Source organism: Triticum dicoccoides, chromosome 2A (assembly GCF_002162155.2).
Source record: "Triticum dicoccoides isolate Atlit2015 ecotype Zavitan chromosome 2A, WEW_v2.0, whole genome shotgun sequence".
Taxonomy (NCBI): domain Eukaryota; kingdom Viridiplantae; phylum Streptophyta; class Magnoliopsida; order Poales; family Poaceae; genus Triticum; species Triticum dicoccoides.
Window position 1 is genome coordinate 83054331 of NC_041382.1, and position 19378 is coordinate 83073708.

The following is a 19378-nucleotide window of genomic DNA, read 5'->3' on the forward strand; positions in this document are numbered from 1 at the left end:
CATAATACCGTCCAATTCGTCGAGTAGCACTATGTGTGGTCAGTCTTCGGTGACAATTCCGCATGAGGGGAGGTCAAGGCTTGTAATTGACACCTCTTTTTTTTGTTTCTTGTCTCATTGTTCCTGTAAGTTCTTGTAATCCACTTTTGATGTGAGCTTTCCTTTGAATATCTTGTGAACCAGGTATGTTGGGCGAGCTCTTTTACTAATGTACGAAACTAAGTTTTCATAGTGATATTTCTATCTTGTACATCAGTTTCAGTGGTCATTAGTGATATAACCTCAACTTTCCAGTGATAGTCTCCACCAAGTCGATCTGCACCCGTGCGCGGTTCTCCCAAATTAAGTGGTCCACCTAGGCATGCTTATTCTCTGCTAGTTAGGAAGTAGTAGTAATCGTCGAGACTCGAGAGTGAGGCCCTAGCTATGCTTCTAGTCCCCAACAAGGTGTGAGAGTGAGCTAGTTTTGGAGAGCTAGTTTTGAATGGGCGGCTAGGTGATTTTGGTCTAGCAAGGTTATATGACCATGGCACGGTTGCTAAAACAACACATGTGGTGGGCACCATGGGATACCTTGCACCCAAACTTATCCGCACCTGGAAGGCAACACCCTTAACTGATGTGTTCGCATTTGGCGTGTGTCTCCTAGAGGTCGCATGTGGTCGTAGGCCAATTAGCATCAGTAAGGATGTCACACAAATAGTGTTGGTCGACTGGGTGCTTGAAGGTCACCACAACGGCTCAATTCTTGACGCAGTAGATCCACGGCTCATGGGGAATTTCAACATAGAGGAAGTCACTCTCATGCTCAAATTAGGTTTATTATGCTCCTACCATCATCCAGTGGAAGGCGTAGCATGCGGAAGATAGTGCAATACCTGGACCGTGGCCAATCAGTTCCTGACCTGTCTCCAACCTACGTGAGTTACAACACGTTAGCAATGATGCAGAAGAAGGGTTCCATTCGTACATAATACCGTCCAATTCGTCGAATAGCAGTGTGTGGTCAGTCTTCGGTGACAATTCTGCAGGAGGGGAGGTGAAGGCTTGCAATTGACGCCTCTTTTTTGTTCCTTGTCTCATTGTTTCTATAAGTGCTTGTAATCCACTCGTGATGTGAGCTTTCCTTTGAATATCTTGTGAACCATGTATGCTGGGGGAGCTCTTTTACTAATGAACGAAACCACGTTCTCATAGTGATATTTCTATCTTGTACATCAGTTTAGTGGTCATTAGTGATATTACCTCAACTTTCAAGTGACAATCTCTAGCAAGTTGATGTGCACCCATGTGCGGTTCTCCCAAATTAAATGGTCCACCTAGGTACGTTTACTCTGTTCTAGTTAGGAAGTAGTAGTAATCGTCGAGACTCGAGAGTGAGGCCCTAGCTCTGCTGCTAGTCCCCAGCGAGGTGTGAGTGTGAGCTAGTTTTGGATTTCCGGCCCAACTTTTGCGTCTAGAAGCCTCACGCATTGTGATCACAACCAATCTGTTGTAATTTGATCATGTTATGTAATTGTGCTTATAACCCCAATTGATCTTCGAGTCAATATATACTAGTAGAATGCCCCGGCATTGTTGCTACGGAAAAAATGCATATATTGTTTGAACAATTATTCTAATATGAAATATGTGTTGAACTTAATGGAACATGGTTTCCATCCATACAATAATAGTTGCGAGATTTTACGGTACATTTTACTACCGCCAGAGGGGAGTAGTATAGGATCATATCAGCCATTGATTGCATGGGCTTTTTAGGTGTTGTGAGTACCAAATTTTATTTTATTTTTACTTACTCAAGGGTAATTTGGTCTAGTTAGCAGTATGAGACATGATCGTGAATAATCACTCAGGCATTCCATTTTCCTCTCTGGCCTCACGTCTTCTTTTCCGCCGCCGCCGCCGGCGACCTTTCCCTCTTGGCGTTTCACCCTGCCCACATCGTTCCGTTCCCCCTTCGTCCTGTTCTGGTTATGGTGGTAAGGGCCAAGAAAAACATGAACTGCACATGATGAATTGGGGTTTGTATGTATGAACCAAATAGGAGAATCTTAATATTAAGGATTACAAAGTTATAACCCCATGCCGCCGCCGGCAGCGGCCATAGCTGTTATCCCCAAGAACGTGCGAGCAACTATTTCTCTCTTCCGCATGCAGCATCCCCATGACCCAGCGGCAGGCAACTAGGAAGCTCGCTGCTACCTCTTGAGCACTGCATTGGATTCCCTTGAAGAGGAAAGGATGATGCAACAAAGTAGCGTAAGTATTTCCCTCGGTTTTTGAGAACCAAGGTATCAATCCAGTAGGAGGCTACACGCGAGTCCCTCGTACCTGCACAAAACAAATAACTCCTCGCAACCAACTCGATAAGGGGTTGTCAATCCCTTCATAGTCACTTACGAGAGTGAGATCTGATAGATATGATAAGATAATATTTTTGGTATTTTTGTGATAAAGATGCAAAGTAAAATAAAAGCAAAGGAAATAACTAAGTATTGGAAGATTAATATGATGAAGATAGACCCGGGGGCCATAAGTTTCACTAGTGGCTTCTCTCAAGAGCATAAGTATTTTACGGTGGGTGAACGAATTACTGTTGAGCAATTGACAAAATTGAGCATAGTTATGAGAATATCTAGGTATGATCATGTATATAGGCATCACGTCTGAGACAAGTAGACCGACTCCTGCCTACATCTACTACTATTACTCCACTCATCGACCGCTATCCAACATGCATCTAGAGTATTGAGTTCATGAAAACAGAGTAACGCCTTAAGCAAGATGACATGATGTAGAGGGATAAATTCATGCAATATGATAAAAAAAACCATCTTGTTATCCTCGATGGCAACAATACAATACGTGCCTTGCTGCCCCTACTGTCACTGGGAAAGGACACCGCAAGATTGAACCCAAAGCTAAGCACTTCTCCCATTGCAAGAAAGATCAATCTAGTAGGCCAAACCAAACTGATAATTGTTGGAAATATGCCCTAGAGGCAATAATAAAATGATTATTTATTATATTTCCTTGTTCATGATAATTGTCTATTGTTCATGCTATAATTGTGTTATCCGGAAATCATTAATACATGTGTGAATACATAGACCATAACATGTCCCTAGTAAGCCTCTAGTTAACTAGCTCGCTGATCAATAGATAGTCATGGTTTCCTGACTATGGACATTGGATGTCATTGATAACGGGATCACATCATTAGGAGAATGATGTGATGGACAAGACCCAATCCTAAGCATAGCACAAGATCGTGTAGTTCGTTTGCTAGAGCTTTTCCAATGTCAAGTATCATTTCCTTAGACCATGAGATCATGTAACTCCCGGATGCCGTAGGAGTGCTTTGGGTGTACCAAACGTCACAACGTAACTGGGTGACTATAAAGGTATACTACAGGTATCCCCGAAAGTATCTGTTGGGTTGACACGGATCGAGACTGGAATTTGTCACTCCGTATGACGGAGAGGTATCTCTGGGCCCACTCGGTAATGCATCATCATAATGAGCTCAATGTGACCAAGTGTTTGGTCACAGGATCATGCATTACGGAATGAGTAAAGTGACTTGCTGGTAACGAGATTGAACGAGGTATTGGAAAACCAACGATCGAATCTCGGGCAAGTAACGTACCGATTGACAAAGGGAATTGTATACGGGATTGATTGAATCCTCGACATCATGGTTCATCCGATGAGATCATCGTGGAACATGTGGGAGCCAACATGGGTATCCAGATCCCGCTGTTGGTTATTGACCGGAGAGTCGTCTCAGTCATGTCTACGTGTCTCCCGAACCCGTAGGGTCTACACACTTAAGGTTCGGTTACGCTAGGGTTGTAGAGTATTAGTATGCGGTAACACAAAAGTTGTTCGGAGTCCCGAATGAGATCCCGGACGTCACTAGGAGTTCCGGAATGGTCCGGAGGTGAAGATTTATATATAGGAAGTCCAGTTTCGGTCATCGGGAAAGTTTCGGGGGTAATCGGTATTGTACCGGGACCACCGGAAGGGTCCCGGGGGTCCACCGGGTGGGGCCACCTATCCCGGAGGGCCCCATGGGCTGAAGTGGGAGGGGAACCAGCTCCTGGTGGGCTGGTGCACCCCCCATGGGCCTCCCACTGCGCCTAGGGTTGGAAACCCTAGGGGTGGGGGCGCCCCACTTGGCTTGGGGGGCAAGTCCCCCCCCCCTTGGCCGCCGCCCCCCTTGGAGATCCCATCTCCTAGGGCCGGCCCCCCCTAGGGGCCCTATATATAGTGAGGGGGAGGGAGGGCAGCTGCACGAAGTCTCTGGCGCCTCCCTCTCCCCACGTAACACCTCTCTCTCTCTCTCTCTCTCTCTCTCTCTCTCATTGGAGCTTGGCGAAGCCCTGCCGAGATCACCGCTGCTTCCACCACCACGCCGTTGTGCTGCTGGATCTCCATCAACCTCTCCTTCCCCTTGCTGGATCAAGAAAGAGGAGACATCTTCCCAACCGTACGTGTGTTGAACGCGGAGGTGCCGTCCGTTCGGCGCTTGGTCATCGGTGATTTGGATCACGACGAGTACGACTCCATCAACCCAGTTCTATTGAACGCTTCCGCTCATGATCTACAAGGGTATGTAGATGCACTCCCCTCTCACTCATTGCTAGATGACTCCATAGATTGATCTTGGTGATGCGTAGAAAATTTTAAAATTATGCTATGTTCCCCAACAGTCGCATCATGAGCTAGGTCTATGCATAGTTTCTATGCACGAGTAGAACACAAGTTGTTGTGGGCGTTAATTTTGTCAATTTACTTGCCGTTACTAGTCTTATCTTGATTCGGCGGCATCGTGGGATGAAGCGGCCCGGACCGACCTTACACGTACGCTTACGTGAGACTGGTTCCACCGACTGACATGCACTAGTTGCATAAGGTGGCTAGCGGGTGTCTGTCTCTCCCACTTTAGTCGGATCGGATTCGATGAAAAGGGTCCTTATGAAGGGTAAATAGAAATTGGCATATCACGTTGTGGTTTTGGCGTAGGTAAGAAACGTTCTTGCTAGAAACCTATAGCAGCCACGTAAAAACTTGCAACAACAATTAGAGGACGTCTAACTTGTTTTTGCAGCATGTGCCATGTGATGTGATATGGCCAAAAGGATGTGATGAATGATATATGTGATGTATGAGATTGACCATGTTCTTGTAATAGGAATCACGACTTGCATGTCGATGAGTATGACAACCGGCAGGAGCCATAGGAGTTGTCTTAATTTATTTATGACCTGCGTGTCAACATAAATGTCATGTAATTACTTTACTTTATTGCTAAACCGTTAGCCATAGTAGTAGAAGTAATAGATGATGAGACAACTTCATGAAGACACGATGATGGAGATCATGGTGTCATGCCGGTGACGATGATGATCATGGCGCCCCGAAGATGGAGATCAAAAGGAGCAAATGATATTGGCCATATCATGTCACTATTTGATTGCATGTGATGTTTATCATGTGTTTGCTTCTTATTTTCTTAGAACGACGGAAGTAAATAAGATGATCCCTCACAGTAATTTCAAGAAAGTGTTCCCCCTAACTGTGCACTGTTGCTATGGTCCATTGTTCCGAAGCACCACGTGATGATCGGGTGTGATAGGTTCTAACGTTCGCATACAACGGGTGTAAGCCAGATTTACACACGCAATACACTTAGGTTGACTTGACGAGCCTAGCATGTACAGACATGGCCTTAGAACACGGAAGACCGAAAGGTTGAACATGAGTCGTATAGAAGATACGATCAACATGAAGATGTTCACCGATGATGACTAGTCCGTCTCACGTGATGATCAGACACGGCCTAGTTGACTCGGATCATGTATCACTTAGATGACTAGAGATGTCTGTCTGAGTGGGAGTTCATTAAATAATTTGATTAGATGAACTTAATTATCATGAACTTAGTCTAAAATCTTTGCAATATGTCTTGTAGATCAAATGGCCCACGCTAATGTTGCCCTCAACTTCAACGCGTTCCTAGAGAAAACCAAGCTGAAAGACGATGGCAGCAACTACACGGACTGGGTCTGTAACTTGAGGATTATCCTCATAGCTGCCAGGAAAGCCTATGTCCTTGATGCACCGCTAGGTGAAGCACCTGTTTTCCCTGCAGAACAATACGTTATGAACACTTGGCAGACACGTAGTGATGATTACTCCCTGGTTCAGTGCGGCATGCTCTACAGCTTAGAACCGGGGCTCCAAAAGCGTTTTGAGCAACACGGAGCATATGATATGTTCCAAGAGCTGAAAATGGTTTTCCAAGCTCATGCCCGGGTCGAGAGATATGAAGTCTCTGACAAGTTCTACAGTTGTAAGATGGAGGAGAACAGTTCTGTCAGCGAGCACATACTCAAAATGTCTAGGCTGCATAACCACTTGTCTCAGCTAGGAGTTAATCTCCCGGATGACGCGGTCGTTGACATAATCCTTCAGTCGCTCCCACCTAGCTACAAGAGCTTTGTGATGAACTTCAATATGCAGGGGATGGAAAAGACCATTCCCGAGGAATATTCAATGCTGAAATCAGCGGAGGTGGAAATCAAAAAGGCACATCAAGTGTTGATGGTGAATAAAACCACTAAGTTCAAGAAAGGCAAGGGTAAAAAGAACTTCAAGAAGGACGGCAAGGGAGTTGCCGTGCTCGGTAAGCAAGCTGTCGGGAAGAAGTCAAAGAATGGACCCAAGCCTGAGACTGAGTGCTTTTATTGCAAGGGAAACGGTCACTGGAAGCGGAATTGCCCCCAAGTACTTAGCGGAAAAGAAGGCCGGCAATGCCAAAGGTATATGTGATATACATGTTATTGATGTGTACCTTACCAGCGGTCGTAGTAGCTCCTGGGTATTTGATACCGGTGCAGTTGCTCATATTTGTAACTCAAAACAGGAACTGCGGAATAAACGGAGATTGGCGAAGGACGAGGTGACGATGCGCGTCGGGAATGGTTCCAAGGTCGATGTGATCGCCGTCGGCACGCAACCTCTGCATTTACCTACGGTATTAGTTTTAAACCTCAATAATTGTTATTTAGTACCAGCTTTGAGCACGAACATTGTATCTGGATCTCGTTTAATGCGAGATGGCTACTCATTTAAATCTGAGAATAATGGTTGTTCTATTTATATGAGAGACATGTTTTATGGTCATGCCCCGCTGGTCAATGGTTTATTCTTATTTAATCTTGAACGTGATGTTACACACATTCATAGTGTGAATGCCAAAAGATGTAAGGTTGATAATGATAGTCCCACATACTTGTGGCACTGCCGCCTTGGTCACATTGGTGTCAAACGCATGAAGAAGCTCCATGCAGATGGACTTTTGGAGACTCTTGATTATGAATCATTTGACACGTGCGAACCATGCCTCATGGGTAAAATGACCAAGACTCTGTTCTCCGAAACAATGGAGCGAGCAACCAACTTATTGGAAATCATACATACTGATGTGTGCGGTCCAATGAGCGTTGAGGCTCGCGGTGGCTATCATTATGTCCTCACCCTCACTGATGACTTAAGTAGATATGGGTATGTCTACTTAATGAAACACAAGTCTGAGAACTTTGAAAAGTTCAAGGAATTTCAGAGTGAGGTTGAGAATCAACGTGACAGGAAAATCAAGTTCTTACGATCAGATCGTGGGGGAGAATATTTGAGTCACGAATTTGGCACACACTTAAGGAAATGTGGAATAGTTTCACAACTCACGCCGCCTGGAACACCACAGTGTAATGGTGTGTCCGAACGTCGTAATCGCACCCTATTGGATATGGTACGATCTATGATGTCTCTTACCGATCTACCGCTATCATTTTGGGGTTATGCTATAGAGACTGCCGCATTCACTTTAAATAGGGCTCCGTCGAAATCCTTTGAGACGACACCGTATGAATTGTGGTTTGGCAAGAAACCTAAGCTGTCGTTTCTGAAAGTTTGGGGATGCGATGCTTATGTCAAGAAACATCAACCTGAAAAGCTCGAACCCAAATCGGAAAAATGCGTCTTCATAGGATACCCTAAAGAAACTATTGGGTATACCTTCTATCTTAGATCCGAAGGCAACACCTTTTTTTGCCAAGAATGGATCCTTTCTAGAGAAAGAGTTTCTCTCGAAAGAAGTAAGTGGGAGGAAAGTAGAACTTGATGAAGTATTTCCTCTTGAACCGGAGAGTGGCGCGGCTCAAGAAATTGTTCCTGAGGTGTCTGCACCGACTAGGGAGGAAGATAATGATGATGATCATGAAACTTCAGATCAAGTTGCTACTGAACTTCGAAGGTCCACAAGGACGCGTTCCGCACCAGAGTGGTACGGCAACCCTATCATGGAAATCATGTTGTTGGACAATGGTGAACCTTCAAACTATGAAGAAGCGATGGCGGGCCCAGATTTCAACAAATGTCTGGAAGCCATGAAATCCGAGATAGGATCCATGTATGAAAACGAAGTATGGACTTTGACTGACTTGCCCGTTGATCGGCGAGCCATAGAAAATAAATGGATCTTTAAGAAGAAGACAGACGCGGATGGTAATGTGACCATCTATAAAGCTTGGCTTGTCGCTAAGGGTTATCGACAAGTTCAAGGGGTTGACTACGATGAGACTTTCTCACCCGTAGCGAAGCTGAAGTCCGTCAGAATCATGTTAGCAATTGCCACATTCTATGATTATGAGATATGGCAAATGGACGTCAAAATGACATTCCTTAATGGTTTCCTTAAGGAAGAATTGTATATGATGCAGCCGGAAGGTTTTGTCGATCCTAAGGATGCTGACAAGGTGTGCAAGCTCCAACGCTCAATCTATGGGCTGGTGCAAGCATCTCGGAGTTGGAACATTTGTTTTGATGAGATGATCAAAGCATTTGGGTTTACGCAGACTTATGGAGAAGCCTGCGTTTACAAGAAAGTGAGTGGGAGCTCCGTAGCATTTCTCATATTGTATGTGGATGACATACTATTGATGGGAAATGATATAGAATTCTTGGAAAGCATAAAGACCTACTTGAACAAGTGTTTTTCAATGAAGGACCTTGGAGAAGCTGCTTATATATTAGGCATCAAGATCTATAGAGATAGATCGAGATGCCTCATTGGTCTTTCACAAAGTACATACCTTGACAAGATATTGAAGAAGTTCAATATGGATCAGTCCAAGAAGGGGTTCTTGCCTATATTGCAAGGTATGAGATTGAGCACAGCTCAATGCCCGACCACGGCAGAAGATAGAGAAAAGATGAGTGTCGTCCCCTATGCCTCGGCCATAGGGTCTATCATGTATGCCATGCTGTGTACCAGACCTAATGTAAACCTTGCTGTAAGTTTGGTAGGAAGGTACCAAAGTAATCCCGGCATGGAACATTGGACAGCGGTCAAGAATATCCTGAAGTACTTGAAAAGGACTAAGGATATGTTTCTCGTCTATGGAGGTGACGAAGAGCTCGTCGTAAAGGGTTACGTCGATGCTAGCTTCGACACAGATCTGGATGACTCTAAGTCACAAACCGGATACGTGTATATTTTGAATGGTGGGCAATCAGCTGGTGCAGTTGCAAGCAAAGCGTAGTGGCCGGATCTACATGTGAAGCGGAGTACATGGCAGCCTCGGAGGCAGCACAAGAAGCAATCTGGGTGAAGGAGTTCATTACTGACCTAGGAGTTATTCCCAATGCATCGGGCCCGATGACTCTCTTCTGTGACAACACTGGAGCTATTGCCCTTGCCAAGGAGCCCAGGTTTCATAGGAAGACCAGGCATATCAAGCATCGCTTCAACTCCATTCATGAAATTTTTCAAAATGGAGACATAGATATTTGCAAAGTGCATACGGACCTGAATGTCGCAGATCCGTTGACTAAACCTCTTCCCCGAGCAAAACATAATCAACACCAGAACTCTATGGGTGTTTGATTCATCACAATGTAACTAGATTATTGACTCTAGTGCAAGTGGGAGATTGTTGGAAATATGCCCTAGAGGCAATAATAAAATGATTATTATTATATTTCCTTGTTCATGATAATTGTCTATTGTTCATGCTATAATTGTGTTATCCGGAAATCATAATACATGTGTGAATACATAGACCATAACATGTCCCTAGTAAGCCTCTAGTTAACTAGCTCGTTGATCAATAGATAGTCACGGTTTCCTGAGTATGAACATTGGATGTCATTGATAACGAGATCACATCATTAGGAGAATAATGTGATGGACAAGACCCAATCCTAAGCATAGCACAAGATCATGTAGTTCGTTTGCTAGAGCTTTTCCAATGTCAAGTATCATTTCCTTAGACCATGAGATCGTGTAGCTCCCGGATGCCGTAGGAGTGCTTTGGGTGTACCAAACGTCACAACGTAACTGGGTGACTATAAAGGTATACTACAGGTATCCCCGAAAGTATCTGTTGGGTTGACACGGATCGAGACTGGAATTTGTCACTCCGTATGACGGAGAGGTATCTCCGGACCCACTCGGTAATGCATCATCATAACGAGCTCAATGTGACCAAGTGTTTGGTCACGGGATCATGCATTATGGAACGAGTAAAGTGACTTGCCGGTAACGAGATTGAACGAAGTATTGGAACACCGACGATCGAATCTCGGGCAAGTAACGTACCGATTGACAAAGGGAATTGTATACGGGATTGATTGAATCCTCGACATCGTGGTTCATCCGATAAGATCAGCGTGGAACATGTGGGAGCCAACATGGGTATCCAGATCCCGCTGTTGGTTATTGACCGGAGAGTCGTCTCGGTCATGTCTACGTGTCTCCCGAACCCGTAGGGTCTACACACTTAAGGTTCGGTTACGCTAGGGTTGTAGAGATATTAGTATGCGGTAACCCGAAAGTTGTTCGGAGTCCTAGATGAGATCCCAGACATGACGAGGAGTTCCGGAATGGTCCGGAGGTGAAGATTTATATATAGGAAGTCCAGTTTCAGCCATCGGGAAAGTTTCGGGGGTAATCGGTATTGTACCGGGACCACCGGAAGGGTCCCGGGGGTCCACCGGGTGGGGCCACCTATCCCGGAGGGCCCCATGGGCTGAAGTGGGAGGGGAACCAGCCCCTGGTGGGCTGGTGCACCCCCCATGGGCCTCCCCCTGTGCCTAGGGTTGGAAACCCTAGGGGTGGGGATGCCCCACTTGGCTTGGGGGGCAAGCCCCCCCCCTTGGTCGCCGCCCCCCCTTGGAGATCCCATCTGTAGGATCGAAAGTATGTGTAGAGGGGGGTGATTAGACTACTTGACCAAATAAAAACTTAACCTTTTCCCAATTTTAGTTCTTGGCAGATTTTAGCTATTTTAGGACAAGTCAAGCAATCATCACACAATTCAAGCAAGCATGCAAAGAGTATATTGGCAGCGGAAAGTAAAGCATGCAACTTGCAAGAATGTAAAGGGAAGGGTTTGGAGATTTCAAACGCAATTGGAGACACGTATGTTTTTCCCGTGGTTCAGATAGGTGGTGCTATCCTACATCCACGTTGATGGAGACTTCAACCCACGAAGGGTAACGGTTGCGCGAGTCCACACATGGCTCCACCCAAGGGTAACGCTTGCGCGAGTCCACACAGGGCTCCACCCACAAAGGGTCCACAAAGAAGCAACCACCCACAAAGGGTCCACGAAGAAGCAACCTTGTCTATCCCACCATGGCCATCGCCCACACAGGACTTGCCTCACTAGCGGTAGATCTTCACGAAGTAGGTGATCTCCTTGCCCTTACAAACTCCTTGGTTCAACTCCACAAACTTGTCGGAGGCTCCCAAGTGGCACCTATCCAATCTAGGAGACACCACTCTCCAAGAAGTAACAAATGGTGTGTAGGTAATGAACTCCTTGCTCTTGTGCTTCAAATGATAGTCTCCCCAACACTCAACTCTCTCTCATAGTATTTGGATTTAGTGGAAAGAAGATTTGAGTGGAAAGCAACTTGGGAAGGCTAGAGATCAAGATTCATATGGTAGGAATGGAATGTCTTGGTCTCAATACATGAGTAGGTGGTTCTCTCTCAGAACATATGAATTGGAATGGTGTGTGTGTGTTCTGATGGCTCTCTCCACGAATGAAGAGGAGGTGGAGGGGTATATATAGCCTCCACACAAAATCCAACCATTACACAGTTTTCCAATCTCGGTGGGACTGAATCAATAAACTCGGTCGGACCGAAAATGTAAACCTAGTGACCGTTAGAGATTTTCGGTGGGACTGACATGCAACTCGGTAGGACCGATATGGTTAGGGTTTGGGCATAACGTAATCTCGGTGATACCGATTACACAAACTTGGTGAGACCGAATTTGGTAATTAGCTAACCAGAGAGTTGGTCAGGCAAACTCGGTGGGACCGATTTGCTCTTTCGGTGAGACCGAGTGGAACTCGGTGAGACCGAAAAGTTACAAAGGGGAAACACTGAGTTTACATTGCAATCTCGGTGGGACCGATTCGCTCTTTCGGTGAGACCGAAAAGTTGCGAAAGGGAAACAAAGAGTTTGCAATCCCATCTCGGTGAGACCGAGATCCTTATCGGTAGAACCGAATTGCTAGGGTTTGGCAGTGGCTAATGACAAGTGAAACTCGGTGGCGCCGGATAGGAAGAATCGGTAGGACCAAGTTTGGCTTAGGGTTTAGGTCATATGTGGATATGGGAAAGTAGTTGAGGGTTTTGGAGCATATCACTAAGCACATGAAGCAAGAGGCTCATTAAGCAACACCTCATCCCTCCTTGATAGTATTGGCTTTTCCTATGGACTCAATGTGATCTTGGATCACTAAAATATAAAATGAAGAGTCTTGAGCTTTTGAGCTTGAGCCAATCCTTTGTCCTTAGCATTTTGAGGGTTCCACTTTCACATCCATGCCATTCCAATCATTGAGCTTTCCTGAAATAATCATCTTGGAATAGCATTAGCTCAATGAGCTATATGTTGTTATGAATTACCAAAACCACCTAGGGATTGTTGCACTTTCAATCTCCCCCTTTTTGGTAATTGATGACAACAGATAGATCAAAGCTTCAACAAATGATAATAAGCATGAAATATATCGTCGCTTTGAGAAGTATGTGATAAGTAAGAGCTCCCCCTAAATTTGTGCATATTTAAAATTTGCTTTGGACTGCAAATGCACAAGGCGTTAGAGTCATGGGTTACTCTTCCTTGTCACATACATCTTGGTGGAGCGCTTAAAATGATAAGAATGAAATACATGCACTCATCACCAAGAATAGTGAATGATCACATAAGATAGATAAGATAATAGCATTAAGCAAGCATTAAGTGTAGCTTATGATCAAACACATGATCATCAATGTCTCACAAGCATAGTATCTCAAGCACTCAAAAGCAAACAAGTTTGAAAAACCACCAAATAAAGCAAGAGAGAAAAGCAACACTCTCTCTCTCGAAGCCTATGATCTATACATCTTCTCCCCCTTTGGCAACAAGTTACCAAAAAGTTCCTAGAAAATGCATAGCACTAGATCGACGCTCAGGCTTGATCTTCTGGTGGTGGTGGAGTCCGGATCACTCCAAGGACGAAGGCTTCGGTAGATGCTGAAGTAGACGCTGGAGTTGGAGCTGAGGTAGATGCTGGAGCTGGTGGAACTGAGGCTGTGGCTGGTGCTGAGGTGGTGGCTCTTGTGTCAGCAACTGGCATGGCAGACGACCTTGGACCTCTGGGCACTCTGGCAAAGGCATGAGTGGTAGTCCTGCCTCTCCTCTCCTGCATATCATCTTGGAGCTGCTCCACTGCAGTCTGAATCTCCGTTACCTTGACATCCAAGTCATAGAACTTTTGTTCCATGATTCTCTCTAGGCTTGCCTGGTTTTGAGTTGGGTGGCTAGTCCTTTCTCAATCCGCAGGGTGGATGCAATGAGGTAACCAAGCTGCTCTTGTTTGGTCTTCAAGAAGTACTCAGATGCCTTCTCTTGAGTTGGCATCTTGGCAGCTTTCTCCTTCCTTGCCTTCTCCTTCTTTGCAAATGCTTGGGCAGATGACGGTTCATTTTCAGTTATGACAACTTCATTGTCCTCAAAATCTGGACGGATGGGCAGGTGTTCCTTTTCCAATAAATATATGCCCGTGCCCATCTTGGAGTTGATGAGCTCCTGGATCTGAGGGGCATATCCGCAACTCCTCTTCTGGTCTGCTGCAGTCCTCTTGATTGTTTCCACTATTAGGCTCATCACCTTGAACTTCTGAGGTACATCAAATACATGAAGCAGGTTGATAGCATGGCCTCTGATTATCTTGTGATCTCCAGACTTGGGCAATAAGGTGTGCCTCAATATCCAATTGATCGTTGGCAGTCCTGACAGAAGATAGTGCACTGAGCCAAATTTGAACGTGTCAAGTGCCTCATTGGGAATTTCCTTGTACATATTGGACATGGAGTTATGGTCCATCTTCTTCTTGGCATATATATCCAAGTCATCATCATGCTCCTCTGGGGCATTAATGATCTGTGCCCACTCAGCAACTGTGGATTGGTACCTTGTACCCTTAGACATCCATATGATCCTCCCATCTGAATAAAAATGTGTTGTGGAGTAGAATTGCATGATCAGCTCCTCGTTCCACTTTGTGAGCTTCTGCCCAACAAAGTCAGCAACTCCACAAGCACTAAAGCTGTCAAATACTCCAGGGTAGTGCTCCTCATTCTCCTTCATGTAGGTCCAGTCGACCCATCTCATATCACAGACTATGGGCTTCTTATCAAGCAAAACTGTCTCATAAAAATCTTGCTGCTCCTTGGTGTGGAACCTGTAATCCACGGCAGTCCTCCTCCTAGAAGAATACGGGTCTGCTTCTCTCCACTTCCTCAGCCCTGAATCTCTCCTGAGCTTCATATCCTCAGCCACAGGATGAGCATCGCTGTGGTCTAGGATCTTGGGCTTTAGCTTTCTCAGGACATTCTCTTCCTCTTCTTCAGCAACAGTCTCAGGCACTGGGGCCTTGTTCTTCTCAGCTGCAGGAATGCTCCTTGTATTCCTCTTTGGTTTTGGCTTGGAGGCAGCTTTGGGCTTAGATGCAGTAGCCCCTGACCTTATGGCATCACCCATCAGCTTGGGTGCCTTGGGTGCTGGTGCAGCTACCTCTTCTTCCTCTTCCTCTTCCATGATGGAAGCTTTTCCTAGCACTCTGGCTACGGTCTTCTTGACCCTTTCCTTCCTCTTCTTGCCTTCTACAGCAACTGGCTCTTGGGGAGTGGGCTTCTCAGTTGAGGCTCTTGCCTTTGACATGGGCTGCCTGCTTGCTGGCCTTTTGATTTTCAGCCCTGGCTTTGTGCCTTGAGCTGGCTCAACTCTCTTGGAAGTGGCCTCTTCCTCTGCCACATAGTCCTCATCTTCGGAATCTGAAGTCCTCTTCTTCCTCTGTCTCGTGGCAGCCTTTGGCAAGTTGCTAGGGGTGCTCCTGCTGCCCTCATCTGAAGAACTTGAGGGACTAGTGCCCTCACTCATGTGCACCTGCTGCTCTGACATGTTTTGGCTATCACTTTGATCAGACATGCTGCAAACTGACTGCTGACCCTGTGAACAGATTATAGATGAGGTAGAAAGGATGAGCATCACAAAATGCAGAGATTTTTGCAAAAGAATGATCCAAAAACTTAGTTTTAGTTTCCCACTGAAATCATCTCGGATCTACCGATTTTCAAACTCGGTGATACCGAAGCAGTTTTGGAACCTAAACTAGTGAACTCGGTAGGACCGAGTCACAGTTCGGTGGCACCGAGACTGCTAGGGTTTCACTGAGTTCCAAAATTGGTCACACCGATAAGTAATTCTCGGTCAGACCGAGTCTCACTTGTGCAATGGCATAAGCCAAATCGGTGGGACCGAGTTTTTCAACTCAGTGGGTCCGAGATGGTTTCGGCGGAAACCTAACCCTAAAATTTTCGAATCAAACCTAATCTATAAGCGTTTTGACTGGATAGAAGTGTTTCAATCGTGGCAAGAAACATGAAGAACACAATGTGCTAGGAATTGGATGGGGAATAGCACTGTGATCGAGTCCATACCCTAGTTTGGCGGAGACTCGCTACGGCGGCAACGGCGGGGGCAGAATTCCTGTTGACAGCGATGGAGACCAGCTACTGGAGGCGGCTAGCGGCGAGAAGACGATCCGGAGACCACGAAGGCAGAGCAGGCTATTGCGCGGGCGAAGGGGTTCAGAGAAATTTCCAAAATTTTGCCCGCCCGACCCTGTCGGTGTGACCGAGTGGAACAACTCGGTGGCACTGAGATTCATAACTGCTTGCAGTTACTGAAACTCGGTGTGACCGAAATGTTCAAATCGGTTGCACCGAGATCGAAAACCTAGATTAACTTAATGATCTCGGTAGTATCGAAAGTAGGGTATCGGTCAGACCGAGAATCATAAAGAGGTTTTGGAAGTTTAAGTCTATGACGAATCGGGGACTCCGAGCGCTCCTCACACAGAGTGGTTCGAATCTGACTTGATCAAATTTTGTGATGCAGCATGAATAGAATTTGAGACGAGAAAAGCATAGATAGCTAGAGGAGGTTCTTAGGCATTCTTGTCCATCCACTTGGCAAAAAGAAATAAAACCGAACAATCAAAACAACAAGTGGATGTCCTCGAATGAGTAAAATATGCAACCAGCATGCTCACACAATAAGATGGCAAATGAAATATGTGGCAAGGCATGCACAACCAATTCTAGCATCTATCAAGCAATTTGCGATGACTAGGTCATCTATATATGAGTATATTGACTTAGGAGTCAAGTGAGAACACTTGATCATAGGTCATACTCATCGTTTAAGCTCAAGTGGGGTTACCACTTTTACATAAAGCATTGTTTTGTTCACATCTTTAGAGTTGCTTTAGCTCAAGTCTTGGAGTAAAGCTCCCCCTAGATGTGATATCCCCCCTAAGAGGGATGAACTAACCTTGGGTTTTGTTGATGATGACTTCATGTAGATGTTGAAGATGTGGATGCTCAATGTTGATGTAGATCACTTGGAGCTATCCATTTGAGTGAATTGCACTTTCAATACCTACATGGGTTAGTCCCACAAGGAACAAACAAGGATATCCATAGACATAGAGTGATGCACACACAAGATGATGTCCATGAAGACTTTTAGGTTACCTTGTCCCTTGTCTTACCAACAAGAGGGTTTGTGACTCCTTGAACTAGTGCAAGATGTGGAAGTTGATTGCACTTGTTCTTGCCAAAATGATAAGAGTGAAGTATGTTGGCGGAGTCACCCTCGAGAACTCTCTAGTTCTTCTTCTTTTGGATCCACACCATCTTGATGGGAATCCTTGGAGTTGTAGTCGTACTTGATGAAGTGGAACTTGAGGTAGTCTTGGGAATCTACTTGACTAAGGTCTTTGGAGCTTCTTCAAATGCATCAATTTCCTCTTGAAGCTTGTCCTTGCCTTTTTGCTTGTAGTCTTGTGGTGGAAGATCATCTTGAGCTTGTGTCCCCTTGAAAGAAGTATCATACTTCTCTTGTTGAGGAATAAACTTTGTCTTGGGGTATTGATCTTCTTCCCGCTCAACTCCATTGGCATTGAACTTTCGTTCAAAACCAACACCTTGATTCTTCCGGTGCATTCCTTGCTTGCGCACAATTTCCTCGAATTGCTTACTCCCGGCAAGGCTTTTGTACACTCCTTTCTCTATAATTCCCTTCAATAAACTATTTTCTTACTCAAGTGTAACTTGGCTAAGAGAATCATTAGTGGAATCAAGAGAACTACTAGAAGCAACAATATTGGATTTAACATGATCATTGTTACTGCTAGAGGAAGAATCTTTCTTATTACTAGACTTGACTTGAGGCATGTAAGTGGATAAGAGTAAACGTTTGGCAATGTAAGAAGAACTTTTCTTGCGGAGATCATCATTGATTGCTTTTAAGAACTCATGCTCTTGCTCAAGATTGAGCTTCTCAAAGCGTAATTTCTCATGAGCTCTTAAAAGTTCTCGATGATCTTCGAAGATGGTTTCATGAGCTAACTTAAGAGTGTTTAGTTCTTTAGTTAGGGACTCAATCTTCTCCTTATCATCATCATTCGTTTTATCTTGATTGGCATGTTTAATTGACATTTCATCATAGTATTCATCACTAGAGTTGTCAATAAGCAAATCATCACCTAACAAGTCATCTTCATCACTATTGAAATCAACATACTCGGGGTGTGTTACCTTAGGACCTTTGGCCATGAAGCATCTTCCAATTCCTTCATTTGGTGAGTCAAATATGTCGTAGGAGTTGGTTGACACAAGTGCTAGACCGGCAACACCTTCATCTTGAGTATCTTCGGAGTCGGAGTGATAACTTCTTTCGGAGTGGCTGTCGGAGTCGGAGCCGGATACCCATTCACCAACATGAGCTTGATGTCTTCGTCTTGTATAGCTCCTTGATGATTTTTCCTTCCTTTCCGAATCCTTGCTTCTCCGTGAGTATCTTTGTTCATAATGATCATCTCTACTCCTTCTCTCTCTTGGTGGTGATCCTTTGCTTCTTCTTTTTGGAGAATCTTCTCTTCTCTTGTAGGGAGACGTACACTCATTGGAATAGTGTCCGGGTCTTCCACAATTGTAGCAGTTTCGCTCTCGACTAGAAGATCTTTTGTCATTGTAGGACCTTGACTTGAAGCTTCTATCTTTGCTTCTACTCTTGTAGAACTTGTTGAAGTTCTTCACCATTAAGCTCAATTCTTCATTGAAGTCTTGTTTCTCACTTGATGATGTAGGGGCTTCACATGAGGCTTTATAGGCGCCACTTGATTTGTTGTGAAGTTCCTCTTTATCCTTAAGTGACATCTCATGAGCAACAATTCTCCCAATCACCTCCGTTGGCTTGAGATCTTTGTAATTGGGCATCATTTGGATCAATGTGCACACGGTATTATATTTTCCATCCAAGGCTCTTAGAATCTTCTTGATGATGAATCTATCGGTTATCTCTTCACTTCCTAAGCCGGCAATCTCATTTGTGTTGAGAGCAAGCCTAGAGTACATTTCAGCGACACCTTCACTATCCTTCATCTTGAACTTGTCAAGTTGGCTTTGGAGCACATCCAACTTGGATTCCTTGATGGAGTCGGTACCTTCGTGCATATCAATCAAAGTGTCCCAAATTTCCTTTGCATTCTCAAGACGGCTGATTTTGTTGAATTCTTCGGGGCACAATCCATTGAAGAGAATATCACAAGCTTGAGCATTGTTTTGCAACATCTTCAACTCATCCGCGGTAGCTTCACGGTTTGGTTCTCTCCCATCAAAGAAGTCACCTTGCAAACCAACACACACAATAGCCCAAACGGCGGGGTTATGTCCA

The 19378-nt window shown here is 45.0% G+C and overlaps 1 pseudogene; it reads left to right on the forward strand.

The window, feature by feature from the left end:
* Window positions 1-564: 564 nt before the first annotated feature.
* Window positions 565-1043, forward strand: LOC119359035 (annotated as a pseudogene).
* Window positions 1044-19378: the final 18335 nt, after the last annotated feature.